This window comes from Pararge aegeria, chromosome 22 (genome assembly GCF_905163445.1).
Source record: "Pararge aegeria chromosome 22, ilParAegt1.1, whole genome shotgun sequence".
NCBI lineage: Eukaryota > Metazoa > Arthropoda > Insecta > Lepidoptera > Nymphalidae > Pararge > Pararge aegeria.
In genome coordinates, this window is record NC_053201.1 from 4,435,713 (window position 1) to 4,462,987 (window position 27,275).

The window sequence follows — 27,275 nt, forward strand, 5'->3', positions numbered from 1 at the left end:
AAACCAAAAAATAATGCGTGAACAGTAAACGTTTCGCCAAACGACGGAAGTATGTAATAAGTATATCGCATTTGTCGGAATTATTGTTTCTTTAAAGTTCTATAAAACAGTCCGCAACAACACAACTATTTTTTAAGTCGACTCATTCGCGCACGAAGTCACGCGGGTCCGCTAGTAAATAAATATAAGTGGCATGTCCTTATAGTCTTTCCATTAACCTATAATTCACCCAGTTATTGTAAAAGGGCCATAGTCAAACTGAACCAGCGACATTGAAAAAACAGATTATTGTTATTCTTTATACCCTCTAATATCAATATCCTCATATATTTGAGGTTTTATTAACACCACGAGAACGGTAGCTTTGCGATTTTAATAAAAATTAAGAAAAAATACGTGGCTCATAGCTTGTAGTATAATGGATGATGGAACTTCAAAAGTAATTCAAGAATTAAGTGGTTAACTAAGGTGGTAAGTGGTCATACATCGCCTATAAACAGAAGAACACTTAGCAGAGTATACGACGGACACGTTGTGACCATCCTTTTTAGGTCCCTAAAGTACCTTCTCAGCATTTAACCGTTTTTCTCTCATTCGAGAGCTTCTAGAAGAAATCTCTTTTGAGATAAGTCTCTTTTAACCTTGCGCGTCCTGTCCTTTTTTATGTTAATCTTAATCTCTTGTATCACATTAAATAAATAAATAAATTATTGAAGGTTTTCATTATTAATTAAAATCCGAATAAAATAAATAATAAAATTTGATAGCCACTAGTTGAACATGAGGACACTAAGTTCCTTAAAAAAATCTAGCCAAAATAATACTTGATTATAAATATTTTCCTTACAAAAATTAACAGGTTGAAAAAAACTTAAAAACTTTGTTTCGAAATTCACGATATTATCTACAGCAATTTGCAGATAATATATGACTTAATCGTAACCACCGTTCTCTGTTTGAAAAGGTTTTATAGCCACAGAAAAAAAATATAAATCATAGACAAAACGGCACTCCGTGGTTTATTGCCAATTTGTTATTGTTTTTTCTTTATTTTTTCTTGTATTCCTTACACTATTTTGACAAGTTGTGTGTAATATTAATTTATAGGGTTCATGATATATGAAATCTGAAATCGGGATACATGTTTTAATGAGAATTAGAAGATTTATGTAACTTTCTTAGTAGAAGTTTTATAAAAAGTCGGTCATTAAGGACAGAGGACCTAGAGCAAAGGTTTTTCTCATATTTTGTTAAATTTGCACAGGTCAATCTAACTTAATATGACAAAAAATATTTCAATTAAGCGTATACTATAGAAGGTTACACCTTCAAGATATACAATAATGAGAAGTTTTTGTCACAGATAACAAAGTAGTAGATATATTTTATCTTAGGTAGGTACCGACTATCAAAATATTTTATGACCACCGTTAAAGAGCTGAGTTGAAGAAAACTCAAGGATATGATCATCTAACGGGTTAGCCCGCTACCATCTTAGACTACACCATCATTTATACTAGTTCAGTAGTCAATGAACAATTGCTTTTCACTAACTACACTAATTATTTGTCATGTAAAAGGTACAATTTAAATATTACCAACATAATTCGAGACATCTAAATAGTTTATAATGTTTTACACATTTGCAGTTGCTATGTGTAAGTACAATCTACAAATTGAATAAATAAGTGAATATATTTACCATCAGATAAGATTGCAACGGAGCTTGTATTGGAGTTAAGCAAAAGATAATCTTGCTTTGATATTACTCAAACATCAAACATTATATTAACGAATCATAATAATATAAACCGATCCGATTAAGAAGCGATAAAAATACCAATAATACCAGTCGAGTCAAATAAAGCGGTTAAACTATAGGTAACACCCTTCTTTTAGAAATAGGGATAAAAATAGCTCGTAAACACTTCATCTGATATTATTTTGAAGCCACATTAATTCTGCGTTATCAAAATACCAACATAACAAAAAAATTACGACCGCGCCTCAGAAGGTAGACCCAAAAAAAGGCAAGAACAAAAAATTTTATAGCACCCACAAAACCTAGTGCTAATATAAATAAATTATATAAAACAAACAGCGTGATTAAGCTATAAAAATGCTACTGTTTTTTGACACCATCCACCTTCCTGGAACGTAAAAGTGTATAACAGCTATTTGTTTTTATCGCATTAAAGGGAACAGACTAATAAAGTAATAAAAATCCGAAAACGGACGGTCGGGGTTATAATTTCGCTATTAATATTCAATTTTACCCCAAAACTTTGCTCTTCAAAGAAAAATCTAAGATGACAATCTGGGATGAGCGTCGTTTACGCAGTTTCCTAGTACAGAAGGGTTGGGGTAATTTTACTCGTGTTCTTTAATGTTGGTACACGACGTCTCGCACGTGTTCTTAATTTTTTGATTTTGTGACTGAATGTCAAGCAATGTTTAGAGCTTCGGCAGTAGGTTTGCCATTGTTAAATCCTTAGTAATGTTATAAATTTGAATGTGTGTTTATTTGTCTTTCTGTTTGTCCTTCCTTTACGCCCTAACTAATATATAAATCAACTTGATTTTGTGCATAGAGTTAGTTGAAAGGACGGAGAGTAAATCTTTCTCCCAGGAAAACAAACGGTTCCTACGGGATTTCAGGATTTGTAAACCGAGACCGTAAAAAACGCGGGCAACAGCTACCTAGTAAATTAATGAGTAAATTGTAAAATTAGAAGAGAAAGCTTAGGAGATACTCAGCAAGGTTCAGAGTTCTACTTGAAAACATCGGATATTATAAAATCTTTAACAGAAATGAGAAACTTAAGTGAGACAAGGCACTTATAAAATACGAGAAACTCAGAGGACCGATGGTCTTCGAATTTCCTAGGACTGCGACCCCGGAAGGATGGAACTTACTGGACTGAACCGAAAAGCCTAGTTTTTGTTGATACCCATGCTAAAACAAAAAGGGAAAGTAGACCAATACGCGTAGTAAGGTAAACTTGTCATTTGTTCATTTTGTCTAAATTAAGTTTAATATTATACATTTTTTGTTAGGTTTATACAACGTTTAAACTAACTTTATAAGCGCAAAGTAAGTAGTAGATGATTAGAATATTCTTTGGTTGTTTACATTGATATCTGTAAAAAATATTTTGCTCATAAGTGCATAAATCAGCTAGGAGCGCTGTATACATTTTGAACGATTAAACAAAAACCTCGGCTACAAAACAATTTTTGTACTTAAGTGCCTGTTATTTTAAGCTTCTTGTTGTTTTCATTAGAATAAATATGACGTATTATATTTATTTATAATACTTAAACGTCTTCGAAACCACCGCAGCGAGATACAGTTCCTAAGATGCTGGCAGCATTGCCCCTTTGGATGGCCAGCATTTTAGGAACTGTACCTCGCTGCGGTGGTTTCGAAGACGTTTTAGATTTTATTTAGTTTTTAATAGTTTATTTTAGGTGATATTTATAAAACAATTATTTAAGTCTCATAATATATTAAATCATTTAATTCATAATACTTATGGTAAATTTATTAATTAGGTAGGTACCTATGATATTTCTACGTAACAACAATTATTTTATCTTTTTCTTATTGTTTTAAAATTTGTAATGTTTTAATTTTTATACACCAAATTATTAAGCATTATATATACCTACCTACTAAAAACACTCCATATTTTTTTATTACTGGGTAATTTGTTAAGCCGATTATGATCATCTTTACGACATCCCGTGTGGGTTTTAGTGAATGAAGATGTATAGAGATATGCCTAAACTTTTTATTTGAGCACTTTGCTGAGATGAAAGATGATGTAGGTGTGATATGATACGCCAGTGTAGGTGGAATGAGAGCGGTTGACGATTCCTCAAGCCTTTTTTACCTTTCGACGGGGGTATTGTAAAATTTTATAAATTTTTAAAATGTGTGTTCCCAAATTTTTATATGCATAAAAAAAGTATAAGATTGATATTTTCTCAAAGTGTTACCTACTCTTGAAAAAACAATACAAACACGTACAATAAAAAAACTAGTAAAAATTATATAAAACTGTTTATGTATGTAACATCATCATCATATCAACACATTACCGGCCCACTTAAGGGCACGAGTATCCTCCCACACTGAGAAGGGGTTAAGGCCATCGTCCACCACGCTGGCCCAGTGCGGACTGGACTTCACACACCTTTGAGAACATTATACAGAAATCTCAGGCTCACTCTTTCCGCGCGATGCTTTTGCCTTTACCGTTGAAGCTAGTGATCTTTTAATTGCTTAAAACGCACATATATCTATCTTCTATCTATATAAGTATATAAAAGAGATAGTGTGTGGGTATGTTCCGTATAGGCTCCGAAACGGCTGGACCGATTTCAATGAAACTTTCAGGGAATCTCCGGATTGACCTGGCGAGTAATCCTGTAAAGTTTGGTGACGATCGGAGAAATCCTATTTTTGAACTGTCAAATACAGCTTTTATTTACTATGATGATATTCTATTGTTGGGTGTACATGGGTGTAGATAATGATCTTCACCCCGAGAAGAGAGTAGAAGAGAATGAATACGGAGAGAAATAAATGATTTAATATATTATGAGACTTAAATTAAAAATTTAATGATGTAAGTTTATCTATCTATCTATCTGAAAGTGAAGTCGGAGTCTTACCCACTGGCAGTTTATATATGTGTAAAAGCACTGCATACCCTAAAATTGATATATATATCTCGTATAGCAGGAGGATTTTTGCCGTTTAATTCATTTTTCCTGCTGCATGTGCTAAAAAAATATAAATATGGAAGGCCAAGGTATTCACTTATTCACTTCAATACCCACAATGTTCAGGATGGCACTTAGATCTTTCATTAATTAACAGTGTAATTGAAGCTAAATACCTAGTTTCTTATATTAAAGTATTCATTTTATAAAAGACATCATTAAAGCCCACCAACCTGCTTTAGAGCAGTGTTGTGGGTATGTACTCTATAAACCTGACTTCCCAAGGAGTGAAATAAAACAACTAGACTGACTCTAATACTGTATATTAGGCTTCTCTATAATTCATATTACTTGTTACCTTCAAATGACTCTACTACCAGTTCGGAATGCTGTCTTCGGCAGAGAAGACCACTGGCAAGAAACTCTACCGTTGCTCTTTTATTCAATCAATTAAAACAACTTATAAACACAATTACAACATTGTCATATGTAAAAACGCTAGGCCCTTTGATACAAGACATATAAGACAGGTCGAACATAACTACTATTATCACTTATAACATCAGGACTTTTGGAACAAGTTGTTTGTATAGAGCAACCTCTGCTACATAAACTGTCGGTATAAAGTTATGCTAGGGCTCCATATATGATACCTAAATAAACCAAAAGATGATATATTCTTATCTGATGCAACATCAAGTACAACTTTTAACAACTTATCTCAACACCATCACCAGTATATACGACTCTTGTTTGGCCACAACAATATTTCGTTAAGTATGTCGTTTCCATTATAAATCATCTATTCCCAATTTGTAACGTTCTATCCACAATACTTTACTTAATCTTCTATTCTCAATTCATTAATTTAAATCCGTCCTCACTTTTCTTTGCCGCCAATCTAACTTGTCAAACTCGCGTCTCCCGCCATAGATCCTATACTTTTCTTTGACAGTCTACTAAAGTCCATTATTCTATTTTCAATACATTATCAATGAGTATACAAACTATGATTTGTTGATACATTTAATATAATCATCGGGTTTATTATAGATAAAGTGCTGTAATTCCCTATTTCCTAACACGGCCATTCTGACAAGTACTTCGTTCTCGAAGTACATAGGGTTATTCTTTTTAGGTATATGTATTGTATCATAAGTCTTTAGGTTCAAAGAACATCCTTATAAGTACATCATCTTATGTACACCTCTATAACATTAGTTCAAATGGTATATAAGCATAAAAAATCATCAAATCCGTTACATTCTGTATACACTTTTATCAATAAACTGTAAACAATATTTTATCAAAAGATAGGCATAATCATAACATTTTATAATTACATTTAAGTGAAAGAGACCAAAAAAAAATTTTCATCAAAATTCCACACCATTTAACATATTACAACAATATAATACTTCTATTAAAGTAAAATGATTAATTTTCAACAATGTAAATCATAAATACTCATTTTCATTTATCTTGTACATCTTAACTTGTACCTACAATCACAATCCAAATATTTCCATCTCAATATAAATATCAAACAATTTATCCATTTGCCTCCAGTCCAACTTTATCAAAATATACACATAATTGTATTTCTCCTCAATTCTGTTATTTGCATTGTTAGTCTCATTTAGTCACAGATGCAATAGGTACAGTCTAAATATGCCAAGGCAATTCGAACAATGTGCAATACAAGTCTCAACAGCTCCTTACTCACAAACACTGAAGCCTAATCAGCTGTGGGCAAGAACCTGACGCATGACTTACTTAGCCAATACCAAAACACCAACTCCTACTGATGATATCAACATAATCATCACCCACTGGTGATATTCATATTCTTTTCACTGTCCAAGTCAAGTAATATATAAGATAAATATAAATAAATTAATATAAAAACGCTAAGATGGAATTATTTCTATTATGGAGGGTTTACCTCTTTTTTTTATCATATCATCAAAAAAGCCAAGGTTTATGTTTAATTGTTATTTCTATTATTCAAAGATTATTTCAATCTAAACATCAATTAAACCACCTGTTTAACAGAATATAATCTAATTATTTATAATGCAACTAATATATTTTCCTTTGCAGCAGCAACATTATTTTGTTTATAATTGTATTTTATTTATATCATTTTTAAGAACTTCTCTCAACATCATACTGAAAGATCTCTAACCTAACCTAACCCACAACATTTAAGCTTACTCCTAATTCTTTTCTTCACACAACCCAACATATAAACTATTTCATTTAGCTATTCAGTGGTAATTTTCCCTATATGTATTGTTCTGATACATAATCATATTCTATTCTATTCTACCAACAATTTTTTTTTTTTTTTTTTGTTTTGTTTTGTTGTTTTATGTGTATTCTTTTATATGTTCTGAATAATTTACATAATCTCTCCTATCTCTGCTTTCCTGACAAGTACTTCGATCTCGAAGTACATAGAAAAGTTCCTAAATAAAAGTTAACAGCTCAGCTAACCTGACTAGTTGCTCAATATAAACTTGAAATCTTGTATGTAATAAATAAGAATTAAAAGAAAAATCTTTTACACATTCCGTTCGGCTAACCTGACCAGTTAATTTATTTTACCCTGGACAGACTAATAAAATAAAACTTAGCACAAATTCCATTTGGCTAACCTGACTAATTAAATAAAACTTGATAATTCAAATTTATCAAACTCATTACACATTCTGTTTGGCCAACTTGACTAGTTGGTTTTCACAAACAAACTTAAATCAAATCTATTTTGGACTTAATCATTTCAGCAAAATAAACAAAGAGCCACTAGGCCATATCAGTTTCAGGTAATAAGTATTATCTTTCAAAAGTAGAAACCACAAAAAGAAAAAATAAATAAAAATATCACATCAATTGGTTCCCCGGACCACATATCCTTTAATGGAATTTTACCAAGTCTGGTGCTCTGTCTCCAGAGTGTTTCTGTTTTAGCACATAGCAGCAAAAAGTTGAGGCATCATCAAAAACATCAAATTCTTTATTATGTCCACATTTGACGGGATGGTTCTAAAAAAAGTAAATCTGCATTAGAGAAAGGCATAAATTGGACATGAATAGGATCCCACTTCTGATGCTAAAAAAATATAAATATGGAAGGCCAAGGTATTCACTTATTCACTTCAATACCCACAATGTTCAGGATGGCACTTAGATCTTTCATTAATTAACAGTGTAATTGAAGCTAAATACCTAGTTTCTTATATTAAAGTATTCATTTTATAAAAGACATCATTAAAGCCCACCAACCTGCTTTAGAGCAGTGTTGTGGGTCTGTACTCTATAAACCTGACTTCCCAAGGAGTGAAATAAAACAACTAGACTGACTCTAATACTGTATATTAGGCTTCTCTATAATTCATATTACTTGTTACCTTCAAATGACTCTACTACCAGTTCGGAATGCTGTCTTCGGCAGAGAAGACCACTGGCAAGAAACTCTACCGTTGCTCTTTTATTCAATCAATTAAAACAACTTATAAACACAATTACAACATTGTCATATGTAAAAACGCTAGGCCCTTTGATACAAGACATATAAGACAGGTCGAACATAACTACTATTATCACTTATAACAACAGGACTTTTGGAACAAGTTGTTTGTATAGAGCAACCTCTGCTACATAAACTGTCGGTATAAAGTTATGCTAGGGCTCCATATATGATACCTAAATAAACCAAAAGATGATATATACTTATCTGATGCAACATCAAGTACAACCATAGTAAGTACCAACAACTTTTAACAACTTATCTCAACACCATCACCAGTATATACGACTCTTGTTTTGCCACAACAATATTTCGTTAAGTATGTCGTTTCCATTATAAATCATCTATTCCCAATTTGTAACGTTCTATCCACAATACTTTACTTAATCTTCTATTCTCAATTCATTAATTTAAATCCGTCCTCACTTTTCTTTGCCGCCAATCTAACTTGTCAAACTCGCGTCTCCCGCCATAGATCCTATACTTTTCTTTGACAGTCTACTAAAGTCCATTATTCTATTTTCAATACATTATCAATGAGTATACAAACTATGATTTGTTGATACATTTAATATAATCATCGGGTTTATTATAGATAAAGTGCTGTAATTCCCTATTTCCTAACACATGCATACCCTGGAAAGAAACCAAGTGCACGCCACTGCCCACTGGGCTATCACCGCTTTATGCATGTATGCAACCTTTATAATAGCCCACTTCTGGACAAAATCCTAATCTTACAAAGAAAATATTCTTAGGAATTCCAGACACCTTCAGCGTTAGTGAGTTATATTATAGAAAAATTGAGAATGGGAATTGAGATAATTTTTTACGAGGTATACCTATATTATTTAAAAATTTACTATGCAAGCAACTAACAATTTGATTTATGATTTAATTTTTTTTTTAATAGAAATTACAAACATTACTTACATTCTAATGAATAAATATGCATTTATTAATTAGAATGCCAGTATGTAACTTTTACTGCCAGCATCTTAAGAACTGTACCTCGCTGCGGTGGTTTCGAAGACGTTTTAGATTTTATTTAGTTTAAATAGTTTATTTTAGATTTTATTTATAAAACAATTATTTTAAATGCTATTTAGTTATTGTAAAAAAAATAAATTACTTTTGAAACGAATTCTATTTTGGAATTTTTTTCAAGTTTCGTTCAAGAATCGAAGGACATTGCGTGCGTCTTTTTTCGTTTTTTTTTTAATTGTTTATCGCGAATTTACTTTAAGACTCGAACTAAACCTACGCAAACAATGCACACAAAATTACAAAACTGAGGAATTTCATTTTCCATTTTTTTATTTTCTTTTAGGCGTTAATCGTGATTTTTCGTTTAAGAATCGAGAGACATACCTATACAAACACTGCCCACTCGCAGGAAGAAAACCATTTTTCACAGCGAGACTTAATTTCTGGCCGCTCGTTTTTCATCTAACCCTAACGTCAGGCTCCGCGGTAAAGTGGCGTAAGTCAAGTATTCACTAAATAAAGTTAATCTTTATTGCATGTGCAATTAAAAAAAAAAAAAAGAATATACTACGACAATGCACACATCGCCATCTAGCCCCAAAGTAAGCATAGCTTGTTTTATGGGTTCTAAGATGACTGTTGAATATTTTTATGAATAATATACAGATAAACACCCAGACACTACAAAAACACCAAAAACATTCATGTTCGTCACACAAACATGTTCCAGTTTTGGGAATCGAACCCACGGCCTTACCACGACCACCTGGTAAGATTACTGTCAAGGGATGCATAATAAATAATTGTTTACGTACAACGTCGATGTTATACTTAAATTAATAATACCATAGATAAAAAAATAAACCGAAAATCCTCTACTCTGAAGTTATCACCCTTTTTTCTTGGAGGGTTGAAAGGTCGCGTCTTGTCCGTGCCTCGAATAGCGTAACGCCAATTTGTTTGCGACAAAATATCCCTTTAAATAAGTGTACGTCGACCCAGGGGACAAAAAGTAGGGCTAGAGTGACAAAATGATGTAGTATACCTCGAAGCTACTAAAAAAATATCTACAAGCAATAAAATCTATAAATATGCAGCCTAATTGGCCTATACTAATATTATAATTAGGGAAGGTTGATTTTGTAAGTTTCTATGTTGGAGCAGCGTGGTGGGTTTATGCTCTAAAACCATCTCGTATGCGAGAGAAGGCATACATGCATCATCCCTCATATGAATAAATAATATAAATGAGTCTGTATGTTTGTTTGCTGCCTATGGTCTTTTCAACCAGTGCACCAACTTAATGAATGGCACGTATATAACTTAAATCCTGGAGATGGACTAAAGATTTTTTCTATTCCGGAAAAGCACCGAGATAAGGTTTCCGGGAGAGTTTAGTTTCCGGGAGAGTTTAAAAATAATAAATTAATTTATTTAAAAAAAAATCCGCGGAATTCTATAACACCATACAAAAAAGCGGGCAATAGCTAGTAAATTTAAAAAAAAAAAAATTAAATTATCAGAATAGTAATAAAATAAAAATTTAAATTAATTATACTACTGTATAATAATTATAATTTATTACATACAATTCAAATTTTATTATTTTTATGATAATATGTCTATTATATTATAATCAAGGCTTGTAAAGAATACCAGCAAAAGTATTTGATCTCCCAATAGTATTGCTAGTATAATTAATTGTAAGACGCAATCAGAGCTCATGTGCTCGATTTCCTTAGTAGGAACAACCGTGAACCGGTGCCCAGTTATTTATGTGGCTTTAACAGCCGTTCAAAAATTGCCATGGCGGTCGGTATTTCACGACCACCCGGCGGGGTATTGGTAAAGTTTTCAACTAGCAATAATCGCACCTCGGATAAACCTCATTGGTTACGATATTGCCTCTGCGCAAAGTTAACCGTCGAATAATTTCTGAGCCTACTTATAGTTTTGAGGTGAACACAACGATAGCGCGAACTAAAGGTGCTGTGGCGCCATCTGTTGTCGACTATACACAACAATGGGAAACTACTTTGAATTTGTAACAGCAGTATAAATGTCGCCTAAAATTGCATCAAGAACAATTTAATTTGAATTTTTAAAAAGAGAAACGATGCTAATTCTTTGTAAATATGCTGCGATTGGCCAGCGTTGGCCGAATTTCTCCGAACGTCAAAATTTAAATTGTACCGCGATCACGCGCTCGGACCGTTAGTGCACATTTCAGAAATAGAACACGCCGGCCATACTGAGTACTCGGCCAGTAGCGATGCATGATCAGCTTATTAAACAGTCTATTTATTTTATCGCGGCCAATAAAGTATGCATAAGGCATACGGTGACCGCATACGTTCCTGTGAAAATGGCCATAAAACGGCGGGTAATAGAGCCACTCAATATTGCGATACGTCGACGGTTTACACATGTCAATCGATTCCTAGTCAACTCCTTAGGTGATTATAATGTAAACGTTTCCCGTATCACCGCCACAATTAAATATAATACATGCTCATTTTAATTTACAAATTATGTACTCTAAACAAAGTTATGTGCAAAAAGAAATTGGTAAATGACTTTCCAATAAAAGATTTTTTCTATCGAAAAGTATTTAGGTAAACAACACACAGTGTTCTCAACCAGTAATTAATTACGTTTATAAATCTTACCTACTATTATAAAAAAAAAACTGTTGAATAATTCAGATAAGTAGGTACTTACATCAAATGAGATTGTTTTTTTTAAAACTCTCCGTTATCTTTAACAAAATATTTCAATTATAATACGTTATAATCCAGTTAAAACGCTCTTTCAATAAAGTTTAAAATATATGAAATGGAGAAAATAAAACCTCTTTATTATTTTCACAAAACAGATAATTTATGTAACAAAACATCAAAACTCCGGGGTGTTAATTAAGCGGTAAAACAAAAAAAAAAACGTCTCAAGGAGAAGAAATCCCAGCGGCGGCATATTGCCAAATTTCCATACTTGTAATCTTCAGGCGGTAGACAAATTTACGGAGAAAATATGTAAATTTTATACGGAGAAAAACACGAAACTCTCCGCGGCCCCGCTGCTAAGTAACCTCGAGGTGTGAATTCGCCTTTGAAGACGAAAAGTCCCGATGAATTTTTTAACAGACTTCTTCTGCGGTAGCTTTTTTTTTAATGTTTATTTATGTGCGGGGACTAGATAGGGGTTAATATTAATGTGCGATTTGTTATTTGTTATTCATACAGTTGTAATGGGTTTGGGAACTGGTTTCATTGTGAAACAAAATATTGCGGAAATAAATGGTTTATCTTTGCGAATATTTTTAGCTTCTCATTCGATATGATCTAAAAATTATTTTAGATTCACATTCGTTTTTATAAATTTATTTTATCAATTATTATGATATGGTATCTAAGAAAAAGAAAAAGACAAGTTATTTTCTAATGTAATAAAAACCGAATTAAAATCCCTCAGCAATTGTTTGAGGAAAATTGTCATATCGTAAATATTACTTATGTGATGCGCCTATATAAAACATGAACAACAATAATTAATAATGTACATCTGATTATATTGCAACACCGTGAGCAGCCATATTTCTTTTCCGGACAGACAAGCGAGTTAAAACTATTCATAATTCAATTCTGTACTTATAAAAAAAAACATTGCAAATATATATTTAGTAATTAGTTAAGATTATATTTAAGGACTGGCCAGGAAAAAAAAACTCGCCATACTGCGGATAAAAATGGAACTATTTATTTCCATACACTTACTGTGTGAAATGTATTGCCATGCAAATGTGGCGCCCCCAGGCTTCGACTTGGTTGTTTAATAAGTTACGTTGTAACATTTTCAATAAACAAAAGCAAATAAAAGTAATTTGTTATTTTATTGTGTTTAAATTGAACCTTGCGTAATGCAAATAACCATTATACCATATTTTTTAAACACTATATGATGAGTAAGTAACATTTGACAGTCCACTGTTGGGCTTATCCCAATGTACAGGTTGGTGATCGCAGAAGACCGTAGTAGTAGCACAGAAGACGTTGTTTCCGTTACATTCCCTTATTTTTTTATTCGTACGTTACCCGCGTGATGACACGGTGACAACTGTACTCTGAGCTGCCGTCACCACACGCCATAAAGTCAAAGTCAAAATCAAATATTTATTTATTCAAATAGGCACATAGATGGCACTTTTGATGCGTAAGTAGATTACATGTAAAATATGACATAGCAGTGAGTTGATGGCGATAACTAAATCTGTCAACTTTAAACTAAAGCTACGAGGGTTCCAAACGCGCCCTGGTCTAAGAAGAAGCCCACAACAAACATTGCCGCTTGTTATTTTTTTTCTGTTATCATCATATCACATTGTCTTTTAAAACTATTAAAAAAGCAACCTGGTTAGAGCAATAATTTACACCCAGGCATTTTTATCGTTGACGTAGTCCTTAATACTATAATAGGACTTTTCTATAAGCTTACGTTTAATACAAACTGAACTTTTTCAGAGACATCTCCAAGATATCAACTGTTAGTTTATAATAAATTGTATACAATTTCCTTTAACTGAATTACACAATGCGAAAGTATTATCACTGAGAAAAGCACGCTTTCCAATTTCGCATAAAATATCATAAAAATATTCAGAGTCCACATCCCACAAATCTGTGTCCATCTCAGGGAATGACGTGGTATCACTAGCATCTGACATGACAAACGACCGTCGTATCCTGTAACCAGCATAATTCGACCTCCCGATCTCGGACTTGCCTCAGAAAAAGATGTCAAACAGGAGGCTAGCTGTGTTGGCGGGGGTTCCGAATAAGTTGGCGGTTTTTGTATCCGTCTTAAAACAGGGGACGATGACAAAACGTTCTGCGCCGCTCTTAATAACAAGATTTTTACATGTAATAATAACATTATTCCTTTTAAAAAATGGATAGGTACAGGCGTTATTTGCGCCTTTTCTTGCTAGGATCTTTTATTTTAAACGTTTATTGATATTATCAATCCATATTTTAAACCCAATTATTGGTAAGAAATTCGGTTAGACAATAATAAGTAGAATAAGACAAATAATTATTCAACAAGTTAACGTCCCACTTCAGGGCACAGACCTCTTATCTCATAAGAGCGCTGGTTTTAGAGCATAGACCCACTACGCTGCTCCAATGCAGGTTGGTGGGGTGCTTGCTACTATTATCACAAATTAGTGATCATAACTCGGCTTTGATAATGGACTAGAGCAGAAGTTATTTTGCGGAATTCCAAGATATACAATGAACGTGAAAAACGGAAAACTCTGTACGGTGCAATTTATAAATTCGTTTACACACGACATGGTACCGGAACGCTATATCGCTAAGCGACACGTTTTTGGCGACCAGATCAGAAAATTATTAATGTCCGAACTGTCCCTGCCGGGAATCGAAACCCGGACCTCCCACTTATAACACCACAACGCTTTCGCTATTAGGTCGTCAAATCTATATATCTAGTAGTAAAACTATGTAATGCCCCTTTTCACTAAATCTAGGTCATTTCTCTTAGGCGATTCTAGAGAATAAAACATTTCTAGAACTCAAAGCGACGACGAAGACTCTAACAACGTTAGGTGCCGTCTAAAGTTACGATATTGATTCGGCAGGTCGCAAAGTTCAGGGGACTCGTAAACTTGACAGATAAAAAAAACATAAATTAGTTTATTTTTAAATCCGTACGATAAATAAAGAAATAAAGAATATGATAATACAAACACAAAATACCACACCTTTTGGCAAGAACAACAAGACAAGTTAGGTTATATGAGTTGCCTAGTGAAAATAGATTGGTTGAAGTAAATGTATGCCTAGGAATCTCCTTTGACGTTACTTACTTAGGAATTGCCTTGGCCGTCGTTAGTGAAAACGGGTATAAGGGTACTTAAACATTCTAACTTGGTTACTTAACGATATATGACGACATCGAAAGACATTTATTATAACTTATTCAGGTCAGGAGTCGAATTGACTACCGCTTCCTGTCCAACTGTTGGGCAGCAATAATTTTAATGTGTTTTACACAGGTGTTAATTGAAATTGGATTATATTGCTTAAGCAATTAGGGTTAAATTTCATTTCTTAAATGAATCTAGTTTTTTAATTTAAAAAAATCATTTATAATAATATCTTTTTATTTTTATTATTTTACTTATTCATGACATCTCTTCGTCAGAAATGCCTCAGTGCCTGAATACCAAAGTCTTCGAACGGTGCGCGAAGACAAACGGCTTCGAAACTTCAAAAACAACGTAATGGAAGGATGACTCTGCACAGGTAAACGCAGCGTTGATCTGCCCCCAACTAGGTGGAAATACAACATTAAAAAAACGGAAGCAAGCGGCCCAATACAGTTGATTTCCCTGAACTCCCTATAAAAGACTTCGTTCATTTGCGTCCATTCAATAACTATGGACACAAATAAATGATTTGATAAGTACCAGTATGATTTTTTTTTTTTTTTATTCTTAATTTTATATAGCTTATTTTTACCTTTTGTAATTATAACGTTGTTGTTGAATTATTTTAATAGCCCCGGGGAGACGAATCGGACGTCATCAGCCTTAAAAATCGGTTTCGAGTTTCATCCAGGTTCAGGAGCAATTCGTGAATTCATATTGACAATACATTTATAGTAAGGTTAGGATATAAAGCGTGTTACGTAGAAAGCGAAAGATAATACAAAGAAGTAATATTACTTACACAACGTACGTGCAGAGGGGTTTCGGGGGTTTCGAAATTAATCAATACATTTTTTATTCGTAGGTATATCTATATAGGACTTCGACTTAACTTTCTTCTAACTTTTCGATTTTATGTGCGTTTTAACCTATTAAATATCAGAAGGAAAACATCGTGAGGAAACCTACATGCCTGAGAGGGTCAGCGTGGTGGGCTACGGCATAAAACCCTTCGCTTTGCAGAAGGATACTTATAAAAAATGTGTTTATTGAGTTTCGTTTATTCTTTCTAATGATTTGGACGATGGGATTTTTAGTAGCACCGTTATATTTTTAAGGATTCTATTTCGCAGTCTTGTTTTGTTTCTGCAATCCACTAGAGAGAGCTAATAAAAAAGCTTTAGTATTTACAAAACGTAAAGTCGTAAGTCGTAACGACAAAACCCCGCAGTGACAATATTGTTTAAATTCTACACCACTCTCAAAACACCGTTTACCTTGTAATCGTTTTTAGGGTACCTTAATCTTCTACTAAAAACCATGCAAGGATTTCGGCACGCTTCAGCTTCACTTCACAAACAGCGCTGTGAAATGGTATCGTGTATTAATGTATATGTCTATTCTGCGCTGAAACGCTATATGAATCATGCCTGAAACGCACATAATTTTTGTGTATGCTGTACTAATGGCATAGGAATATTTTACTAATAATTCTCATAGTTGGACGGCCACAGTGAGCCGCTGCTAACTACGTAACATACATTCGTATACCGCTACCCTGCTTTCGGAATCCAAAGCCGTGGGTTTGATAACCACAACTGGAAAATGAACGAAAGTTTTTCAGTATCTGGGTTTTTAGATGAATATTATAAGTATTTATGTATAGTATTTATTAAAAAATATCCATCAGTCATCTAAGTACCCATACAACAAGCTACGCTTACTTTGGGACTAGATAGCGATGTGTGTATTGTCGTAGTATATTTATTTGTTTATTTATTTCATAAATACAGCATTATAAGACATCTATCATTGTTATATACTAAAATCGGCTACATCTGATCAAATAATACTATAGACTTGATACCAAGATAAAAGTCAGTTAATTCTACGTGGTTAAAACATAAAGCAGGTACGGAACCCAAGTACTTTTTCCTTGTTCTCTTCTATCGTATTTTCTTAAAATTTTTGGTCGGAGGAGGGTTAGAATGATCGTGTCTTATGATCTCCGTATTGTCTATGGCACTCAAACGGTTTTTATTATCTGAGGGGACATTTTAGACTGCAGCGCTTAAGGGTTGAGCTCGGAACTTCGGATGTGCTTTGTTTACTCGATTAGGTTTCTTTTTACGTTGTTTTTATAAGTTAATTTATCTAATAACACAATTACACAAATTTATTTAATTTCTCTTATTTCACATCTTATTAAGTATTTATTGATTGTGTGATAGCAAAAAAAAATCCGCAGTCTTTAGTTATTTTTAATTTCTTACTTTCCCAGCGCTTGAACCAGTATTAATTTAAAATAAGAGTATTTTAATTGATATAAAATGACATCCTTAAATCAAGGACTATAATCCTAAAACAAAATGTCAATAATCCCTATCCCTATCCCTAATCCCTATCCCTACTTCCCTACTAATATTATAAATGTCAATGTAAGTTGTTTGTTACGCTTTCACGCAAAAACTGCTTAACCGTTCCTCATGAAACCTTGTACACATATTCTTGGAAGTGTTAGAAGTAATATAGAATACTTTTTATCCCGACATCGGCTCGGTTCCTTTTGGGATGAAAGTGTTTGACGATTTTACACCATAACTCCGACTTATTTTTGTACTATAGAGGTTATAATATGTGTTTAATTTTGCCCAAACTTTGTGTAGACCTGATGAATGGGGTTGGAGATAGAGGAAAGAACTCCTCAGCGGACAGCAGCAAACCCCTCATTTAAGGCTTAGCGATACTGAATGCTTTAATTTTTTTTAGAACTACAACTAAATTGAATGCCACACCAAAAAACAAAATCAAACGCAGACGAAGTCGCGGGCAATAGCTAGTATTAAAATAACCCCTTCACTGATTCTTAATTTTAATTCTGTCTGGTCGTGTCGTACCACTAAACCATTTAGCAACGCGTTACAATGTCGCGTATTAGAAACCTGGGTATGGTATAATATAACTGCCACAATAACAAATTAGCCCGCTACCATCATATACTGCATGCTCAGTGGAACACAAGGTGAGATTGCAGTCAAGGGCTAACATGTAGTGGAATTTAAAAAATGTTATAAAAATCCTTTGCTACTTTCTTCAACAACTTTGAACATAAGGGCGCCTACACAACGTCCCCAGTGTGCACCTACTGGCACAATTTATAGCGATCGTTTAAAACCGATTCAATGGGCGCGGATTGTCAATTTTGTTGTTTGTATTTACGTTTAATGATGCTTCAAATTTAGAGTTCTCCGTGTCTCTGCTACTGGAATAATACAAAAGATAGAGGATAAATTATTGATGCTGTTGATAGGTAATAACAAGTTTATTTCATACTTGCTTTTGCCTTTGGTTAAGTTCGATTTTTCTGCAAAATTTTAACAAAAATCTTAACAATTATTCATTGAAAAGTCAACATCTGAGGATGCTCCGGTTTCGGAGAGAAACGTGCGTAGAGGGTACATTGCTGAAGATCTGTTTGGTGTGGAGTATAATGATTGAAGAAATTATAAATTACACCATAGAGATTCTCCTGCTTTTCGCGGAGTATAGCAAATTAAGTTTAATTTAATAATACTGCAAAATTTTGAATTATTAAAATGTTTGTTAAAATCAGTTACGCCATTATAAACGGAAACCAATTTTTTTCTTGATCGTCCGGTTCCTGCATACTATAAATTTTAAATTTCACGCTAATTAGTAGGAAATTTTAATTTTTCTAGAAATTTCAAACCCTTTTCAAACAATTTTGCAACTTTAAGGGATGAAATTTATAAAATCCACTATAAGCGGACACCTACGTTATAGTTAAATATATGTACGACAAAATTCAAACCAATTTGTCTAGTGGGTGATAGTTACCTAACTGTATGTTGACTTATTTAGTCCACGACGCAAAAACTACGGGTGTTATAAGTTTGGCATGGCTTTATGTGTGTGTGTTACAATATAGGGTTACTGTAATTTTATAAAGTGGGTAAATATCCAACCTTTTGATAACTATAAATTCATAATTGCCAGATATTTTATTAACCTAATAATTATTAATTAATTCATAGATGAAAACTGTTTAAATTATATTTGATTCATAACCAATGTTCATGACATTGAATTGGGGGGTATTTTGATATAAATACAGGTGCATTTTGATATAGATACACTTCAGTCCTACATGGACTCGAACGATGCAAAGATACCCGGTGTCTTAGTCGTTTATCAATAGCTTTGCAACGCTCATCGCGTTAATCAACACTAAACATCACCCTACGTGAAAAAAATGAATTAATGTTTGAGCAACAACTCGTAGTCAAACAAATTTAAAGAATTCTCAACAAGATAAAACATCGACGTAATTTGAAAAATGTTCCAAGTCAACATTTCCATCCCGCCAATAAAACGTTTAACATTTTTAAGAACCTGTCACTTTGTAAATTATAACTAATGGTTGCAGAGCGCCCTCTGCGTTAAAACGGGATAAATAAGCGGAAAAAATAGCAGTTAATAACTCGCGATTTGTTACGGGTCTGAGGACATCGCTTTACTAGGTGTGCGGAGAGCTTTATTTTCCATACATAAATCGCATTACTTTAATGGGACTTTTTCTTTAATGTTTTCACGTTTTACTTAACTACCCACCATGAGTACTATGAATAAACTGAAAATTGGGTTATTTGATTACAATTTTTTGTATTTTTTTATCTACACTTATCTGTGTATTTGAGAAATAAAAGGTGACTTATTGACTGACTCTGGATTAAAACACAATTGAAAGCACTGAATGGATCGGGTGAAGCCAAGGGCAAAAGCTAACTAATATTATAAATTAATAAGTTATTTTCTCCCAATAAGTTCAAAGATTATATATAAAAAAATCCTATTATAATATTCAGGATAATATGTATGATAAAAAAGTTTGGGTATGAATTGCTGTAACGTCATTGCACACATTAACCCGACTGTGAGATGGTGGTAACAAAAATAAACCTGTTGTGGGCTCTTCTTAGACCAGGGCGCTTTTGGAACCGTCGTAGCTTTAGTTTTAAGTTAGCGATTGCAGTTATCACAATCACCTAACATAATTTTTAACATGTCAAATGTTTGAACGCTTCATAAGTGCCTGTGATAAGGTCTACGTGAAAATAACATTTTTGAACTTGAAAAAAAAAACATGTAAACGCGTTTATTTGTTTGAGTTATTGTTACGTATGCATGGCTCAGTAACAGAACTGATCTTGCCAAAATTTAGCGTAAGTATTTGTAGGTTGTACCTAGGTAGCATCTTAAACGTTACATTTTAACCATTTTTTAGTATGCAAGGTTGTTATTTTAATCTAAAGTTTCTGTATTGTTATTTGGCAGTGCAATAAGGTTTTCAGACAAACAGCAGATTAAAAAATCCAGTAGGCCCTTGTGGATTATTTAACTAGTTCACTTTGCTGTAACGTAAAATGCATGGAAAATTCTGAGCCGTGCACCCTTTCTGTCTGGAGTTACACACAGACATTCTTTTACTATATTAATATAACATGTACTGTTTGTAAAACTTGATAAATGTATTTTCTTTCTTTCTTTCATAGTCGAATATATGGTATATTACACCTATGACACCGTTATCCCTTTAATTTGATGTCGGGTAAAACCGCCCCAAAGACACGTCTTGAGCTACGGAGTTCAGCAAGCAATTTATATGCTAATACGAACCTCTCAGCGAATACCTGATGGTTCACGCTCGTACCTGATAGTAGATGGATCTTAGTTCCATCTATTTCGAATATATTACGTTACCTAACTTTGCTACTTAACCTGGGTTTCTCCATGTAACTAAAACAGCGTAAAAAAACACCGTCGAAAGAATCCGTCGTAAGAATCCGTCGTAAATGAATTTTGTGGTAAACGTATTATACCCCTATAAAAAGCAGCCTCTGTAATAATCCATAATACAAACAATCTCCATTCCAAAATTCAGTCAAATTGGTACAGTAGTTTTTGTGTGAAAGAGTAACAAACAACCATCCATCCATACACACAAACTTTCACATTTATAATATTAGTAGGATGATGCGGTCTTATCAGTGGAAGTCCTGGGTTTTTCATATCCACATGTTACCTCTGCCAGGTTTTCCATTTCGGTATACAATAGCTCCAGTACGACGTCGTGAGACTTTCATACAAACTGACAACCCCTATTTTACCCCTTTTGAGGGATGGCATCTCAATCCTTTCTCATTGCTTAGTAACGTTATAAAATAAATAAATATACTAAGGCAATACACACATCGCCATCTAGCCTCAAAGTAAGCGTAGCTTGTGCTATGGGTACTAAGATGACTGATAAATATTTTTATGAATAATATACATAAAATATACAGATAGACACCCAGACACTGAAAAACATTCATGTTCATCACACAAATATTTTCCAGTTGTTGGAATCGAACCAACAACATTTAACTCAGAAAGCAGGGTCGCTACCAACTGCACCAATCGGCCGTCGAAGTGTTTAAAGTTTCTAACCCCAGCGTTTTAGGCAGGGTGTGGAGATATCAGATATTAAGGACTTTGAATTTTATATAAAGATACCTCGTACCGTATCGTACAGGTATACATTTTAACTAGCTGACCCGTAACCAAATCGGTTATTACCGGAAAACAGAAATAAAATGACATTTTGTAAAAATGAATCCTAGCTAGATCTATTTATCACCCCCGAAACCCCATGTATATGTAGGGCCTAAATTTCATGAAAATCGTTGGAGCCGATTCCGAGATTTCAATTATATATATATACAAGAATTGCTCGTTTAAAGATATAAGATTATAATATTTATTATATAAGTTTTATTTTTATAAAATTTTGTTTCTAGAAATGTATTATTTCACATTTCTAGAAACAAAGTTTTATAAAAATAAAACTTAAAATAATAGCGTTTAAAGGAAATTAGCGTTCTAGTCGTGTAGACGACAATTCTCTAACTACTGACTGAGAAAATTCTAGAGAAAAAAAACTTAAAAATTGACTTGACTCGGGAATAAAACATAGAACCTCAAGATAGATTCATGCTTATTTATGCACTAATGGATGGAGGGCAGTAGGCAATAAACAAAGAATGACATCAAACACCATCATCCTAAAACAACGATTAATCAAGAGAACCCGCGGGGCAATCGTATCACACAACTTATTGTGTCTCGGTACACTTATCAAGTCTTGCCCCCATCTGTCTGTCTGTTGTATATTAACCCTGTCGATATCGCGATTGGGGTGCAGTGAATAAATTGGGATCACAAATCAGTGGGATTCTTGAGGAAGATGTACTAGGAGCGAATAAATACGAGTATGTTACTAAAATAGGTTGATGTTAAATCCACTTTCTGCAATCTCATCGTGTGGTAATAATAATAATAAGCTATATTGATCCCAATAATATTTTACCCCCGACGCATCTTTCAAATTTTTTAACAAACAGAAAATTCTTTTTACGCCAAAGAAGTATAACTTCTAACGCGTGTACATAAGTACACACACGTTTTTTTATTTGAATGTAGAAGATAGGTACTTCCTATTACAAGAAAGTAAGTTTAAGAGACTATAAAACGGTCAATTAGCAAACCGGCATAACAATAAAGTCTTAACCCCAACCTGCTAGTTAGTCAGTAGCACTTTTAATTCCACGCGACGCCCATTCGCCACGGAAGGGTTAGGGATTAACGTACCTTGAAATAAAATCTTTCGGTCCGCAATAAAAGAAATTAGGTATCGCTTTAAGGAAATTGTTCGCAATTAAATACATTCCTTTTGTTGGTTATATTGGCTAAGAATGAATGAATGAATGATACACAAAGAAAATTCACAGAATATAAATACAATACAGCGTTAAGGTAGAAAGTACAATTTGGCGGTCTTCTCGCTATTGGATAAAAGCAGTCGTTACTTTGCGGAAATCCATAATATATTATGAAAATTAAGCTTAATTTGCTATACAGCAGTAGAGACTGTATGGTGTAGGTAATTAATAATTTCTTTAATCCGTATACCTACTTCTTCTTAAATATAGGTACCGTAAGGAACGTAAAGAAGTTTACAATCTCACATGGTTGTGAGTAATGATGTAGTCCAAGGTGGTAGCGGGCTATCCTCAACCTGCAGTTATTCTGTATAAAATTAAATAACTAATTAATAATAAATAATTACCAATTCTCTGGGGCATAATATCTGAAACAAGTTAATATTCTATTAATTGTTATTGTTTGTATAAATCAATAATATTTAAAGTAAATAAACACATTAAATAAGTTTTAAATAAAATTTATTGTTAAAATAAAGTGGACTGAGGTTGTGAACGCCATCTCGTGAGATATAGTAGAACTAACACGTATGAGTTATTTTTAAATTTGCTTCACGTCACTAGATGGCGTTAGCGGAACTTAAGTTTTGAAGCCAGAAAAATAACGGCACAGATTTAATTCCAAAAAGGTATTTTATTACTAATTATGTGTTGTTATATTTTGTTGTAAGAGTGATTTACTAAAAATGTACAGAATTGATTTTGTATTTAGACATTTGGGAACAGTGAGACATTTGTGACGGTGACGCGGTTAACTTATCCATATTAAGCTGATATAAAATCGTTATCCAATTCAAACTAGGCCTTCGTCCATAGCATATCAAGCGCATGATCCTGTATCGAACCATGAAAAATCTTGAAAAATTAATAAGCTTTTCAACTGCGTATCGTTTCTTACTTATAATCGACCCCGTAAAGACCCCTAACCTCATAATCTTACCTAACCTAACTAGTGTAATTAGCTACATATGTATAAGCAGTATCAGATTAACGCCTTATATAGGTTCTCACTCTGGAGCCCTGACCGCCGGTTCCTTAGGCGTTCAAAAGCCCGGCAAGCGGAGGAGTTTATTTTTTTTATTAGTGTTACTTTTATTTTTATTTTTTAACATTGTTAAGAATTAGAAAAAAAAAACTATAAATGATAGAAAATAAATAATCATAATAATAAAGCCTATTTTACCAATTAAAACATTTTACAGGTATTTCTACATTCTTACCAAGCTGAAGTGCAAATATCTGCTAAGCTTACTTACGGTTATCTACCAATCCCACGATCTCTTACAATTCCATGACCTTTACATAGATTTGTTTGAGTGAAAGTTAAACGTAGGTTCTCATATGAACAAACGTAATGAGATATGTAGGTTTTACTGGTGCTGATTCTGTTGACTACAAATCTATAAACGAAACTAAATTACAGGTTTCTACTGAAGTTATCAAGTATTCAAGATTATCTACTGAAGTTATTTATAATATCCCTACTAATCCCTACTAATATTATAAATGTGAATGTAAGTTTGTTTGTTACGCTTTCACGCAAAAAGTACTAAGCCGATCATCACGAAACTTTGTACACATATTCCTGAAGGTATTAGAATTAATAAAAGATGCTTTTTACCCCGAAATTAATCTCAGTTCTCTCGGGAGAGGGGACGAAAGTGTTTGACGATTTTACACAAGGCTTTAGCTATCCTAAATACATGAAGTGCTGCCACATTTATGAGGCTTTCGAAAAACAAAAACAAAAGCGGATGAAGTAGCGGGCAACAGCTAGTTGTAAAATAAAATAAAACACGCGTAAAGTACCAATCTACCTTCCGCTACCCTTATGAAAGAAACTTTATCAAAACCCAAAAATTAATTTCCACGAGCCATTTTCCAATCACAACAAACGAAATCACACCCCCATCAAAGCGACATTATGAAATAATAAAGCCCCAACCTAATCTTATTACATTATAACTTGGAATAACTTACGGAATATGTTTTCCCAATCAAATGCGATCCCCAATTTTTCATCAATGGAAAGTTTTAGAATTTGCATTGCCACTGGCGCCATCTAGCACCGAGTAGTGTAACTAATATATCTAAAACCAATTTCTGTCAAGAAAATTTGCGCTGTACTGTATCACATATCAGTAAAGCGTATTTTTGAATGAAAAACAATATTTGCAGGCGCATATTAAAGTTTGTCAATACTTTAAGTGTAAGATTAGGGTTCCATAGTTAAGTCAGCCTTGGGCCCTTTGCAAAACATTATGAATAATAATATGAAGATTTGCATAATGCCGCAGATGATCTAACACGGATATTTACTTTGATAAGGGATCCGGGAGCCCGAGATAGTTGATTCATTGGGTCGAAATCGATGGCTTAAGAATTTTATATTTGACTAGCGGACCCCCGCGACTTCGTTCAAATCGTTATCTACTATCGAATGCAGACTGGTAGTTCCAGCGATTAGTATGTTTAAACAAATAAACAAACTCATGACCCCTTTATTCTTATAGCTATTTAAAATAAATAAATAAATATACGACGAAAATACACACATCGCCATCTAGCCTCAAAGTAAGCGTCGCTTGTGTTATGGGTACTAAGATGACTGCTGAATATTTATTTAATTATAATATACATAAATATTTATAATATACAGATGAACACCCAGACAATGTAAAATATTCATGTTCATCACATTTTGCACTTGTGGGAATCGAACCCACGGCCTTGGACTCAAAAAGCAGGGTCGCTGTCCACTGCGCTACTGGCCATCATATCGGCTATTTTAAGATGTTTTTTTTTATTTTATTTGTTGGCATAATATACCTAATTTAAATAAAATCCTAACTCCTAACTAATATTATAAATGCGGAATTGTATTTGTTTGGCGTTACTTCATGCTCTAATTACGCAACCAATCAACTTGGTTTCTGACAAAGAGTAGGAGTAGACGAAAAAACTTGGCACTAAGCGATTTTGCGTTCCGGTACGATGTCGCGTAAAACCAATGAGGGGTATTGGTTTAATATAACTTCTTTACTCCTAACAGCTTAGCCCACTTCTTGTACTTTTTATTCCACTACAAGTTAGTCCTTGACTGCAAACTCACAGCATGCAGTCTAAATTGATAGCGCACTGGGCTATCACCGCTCTTACTAACATTAAGTGGAATAAAAAAAAAGTAACAGACTTTTTTCTATCCCAAGAAAAAAAATGAAATTTGAAAAAAATACCGTTACAAACGCGAGCAAAAGGTAGAAAAATAAATTTGATATAAAAGCATTTTATCATTTAACTTCATATTGTTATTTAACACATTTGTGTTAAATAACAATATGAAGTGGAATTTAACACATTTGTGTTAAATAACAAAATGCTTTTATTTTTAAACCAAACATTATGAAAATTAAGCTTAATTTGCTATACTCCTAAATTATTAATAGTAAAGTCAATAAATAATAATTTAACAATTATTCATTGTAAAGTCCTCATCTCTTGAGGATGCTCCGGTTTCGAAGCGAAACTTGCGTACCGATTTTCGGAAATCTACATTGCCGAAAATCTGTTTGGTGTGGAGTATAAGGATTGAAGAAATTATAAATTACACCATACAGATTCTCCTGCTTTTCGCGGAGTATAGCAAATTAAGCTTAATTTTCATAATATATCATTCCGCAAAGTAACGCCTGCAACTATCCAAACCAAACATTTTCTAACCACATCTATTTTTCTGTGTTTCACTATCGTATTTCAAATAATATTGAACCCTACGTGCGCACAAATATCCGTATTAGCATACAGATCGCCATCAATGGCGGAATCGCGTAAATAAATAATTGTAATTCTTATAAAACAACCCCGCAACCCCACTAAACTACACGTGGTGCAAACTATTGCCGTATACGAGGACCGAGTGACCTTGAGAGTTGAGTGTTTCAAGTTCCGCACCTGAAGAGTGCCAACGGGACTCTGTTATTACTATAATAATAATAATAATAATAATAATAATTTATTCACAAGAATGTAGTTACATACAGTTTTTAAAATGTAAAGTAGTTATTATAATATTTATACAAACAAATGCGTGCCTCACAAATTATATTGGTGTGTGTAATAAATGTATGTAATGGTGCCATTTAAAATCTACTGTCCCTGATTTAGGTAAAAACCTGTATTACAGGCGACAGTGCTCTCCTTAAATTGTTGTTTCGATGATTGAGTGTATGATTGTGCG

General features: G+C 33.4%; 1 non-coding gene across 1 annotated transcript; it reads right to left on the reverse strand.

Moving 5' to 3' along the window:
• Positions 1–11,030: 11,030 nt before the first annotated feature.
• On the reverse strand, positions 11,031–11,169 carry LOC120634018. Its single transcript, XR_005659224.1, has one exon. It is a non-coding gene; the product is annotated as a U4 spliceosomal RNA (small nuclear RNA).
• Between the last annotated feature and the right edge of the window lie 16,106 nt (positions 11,170–27,275).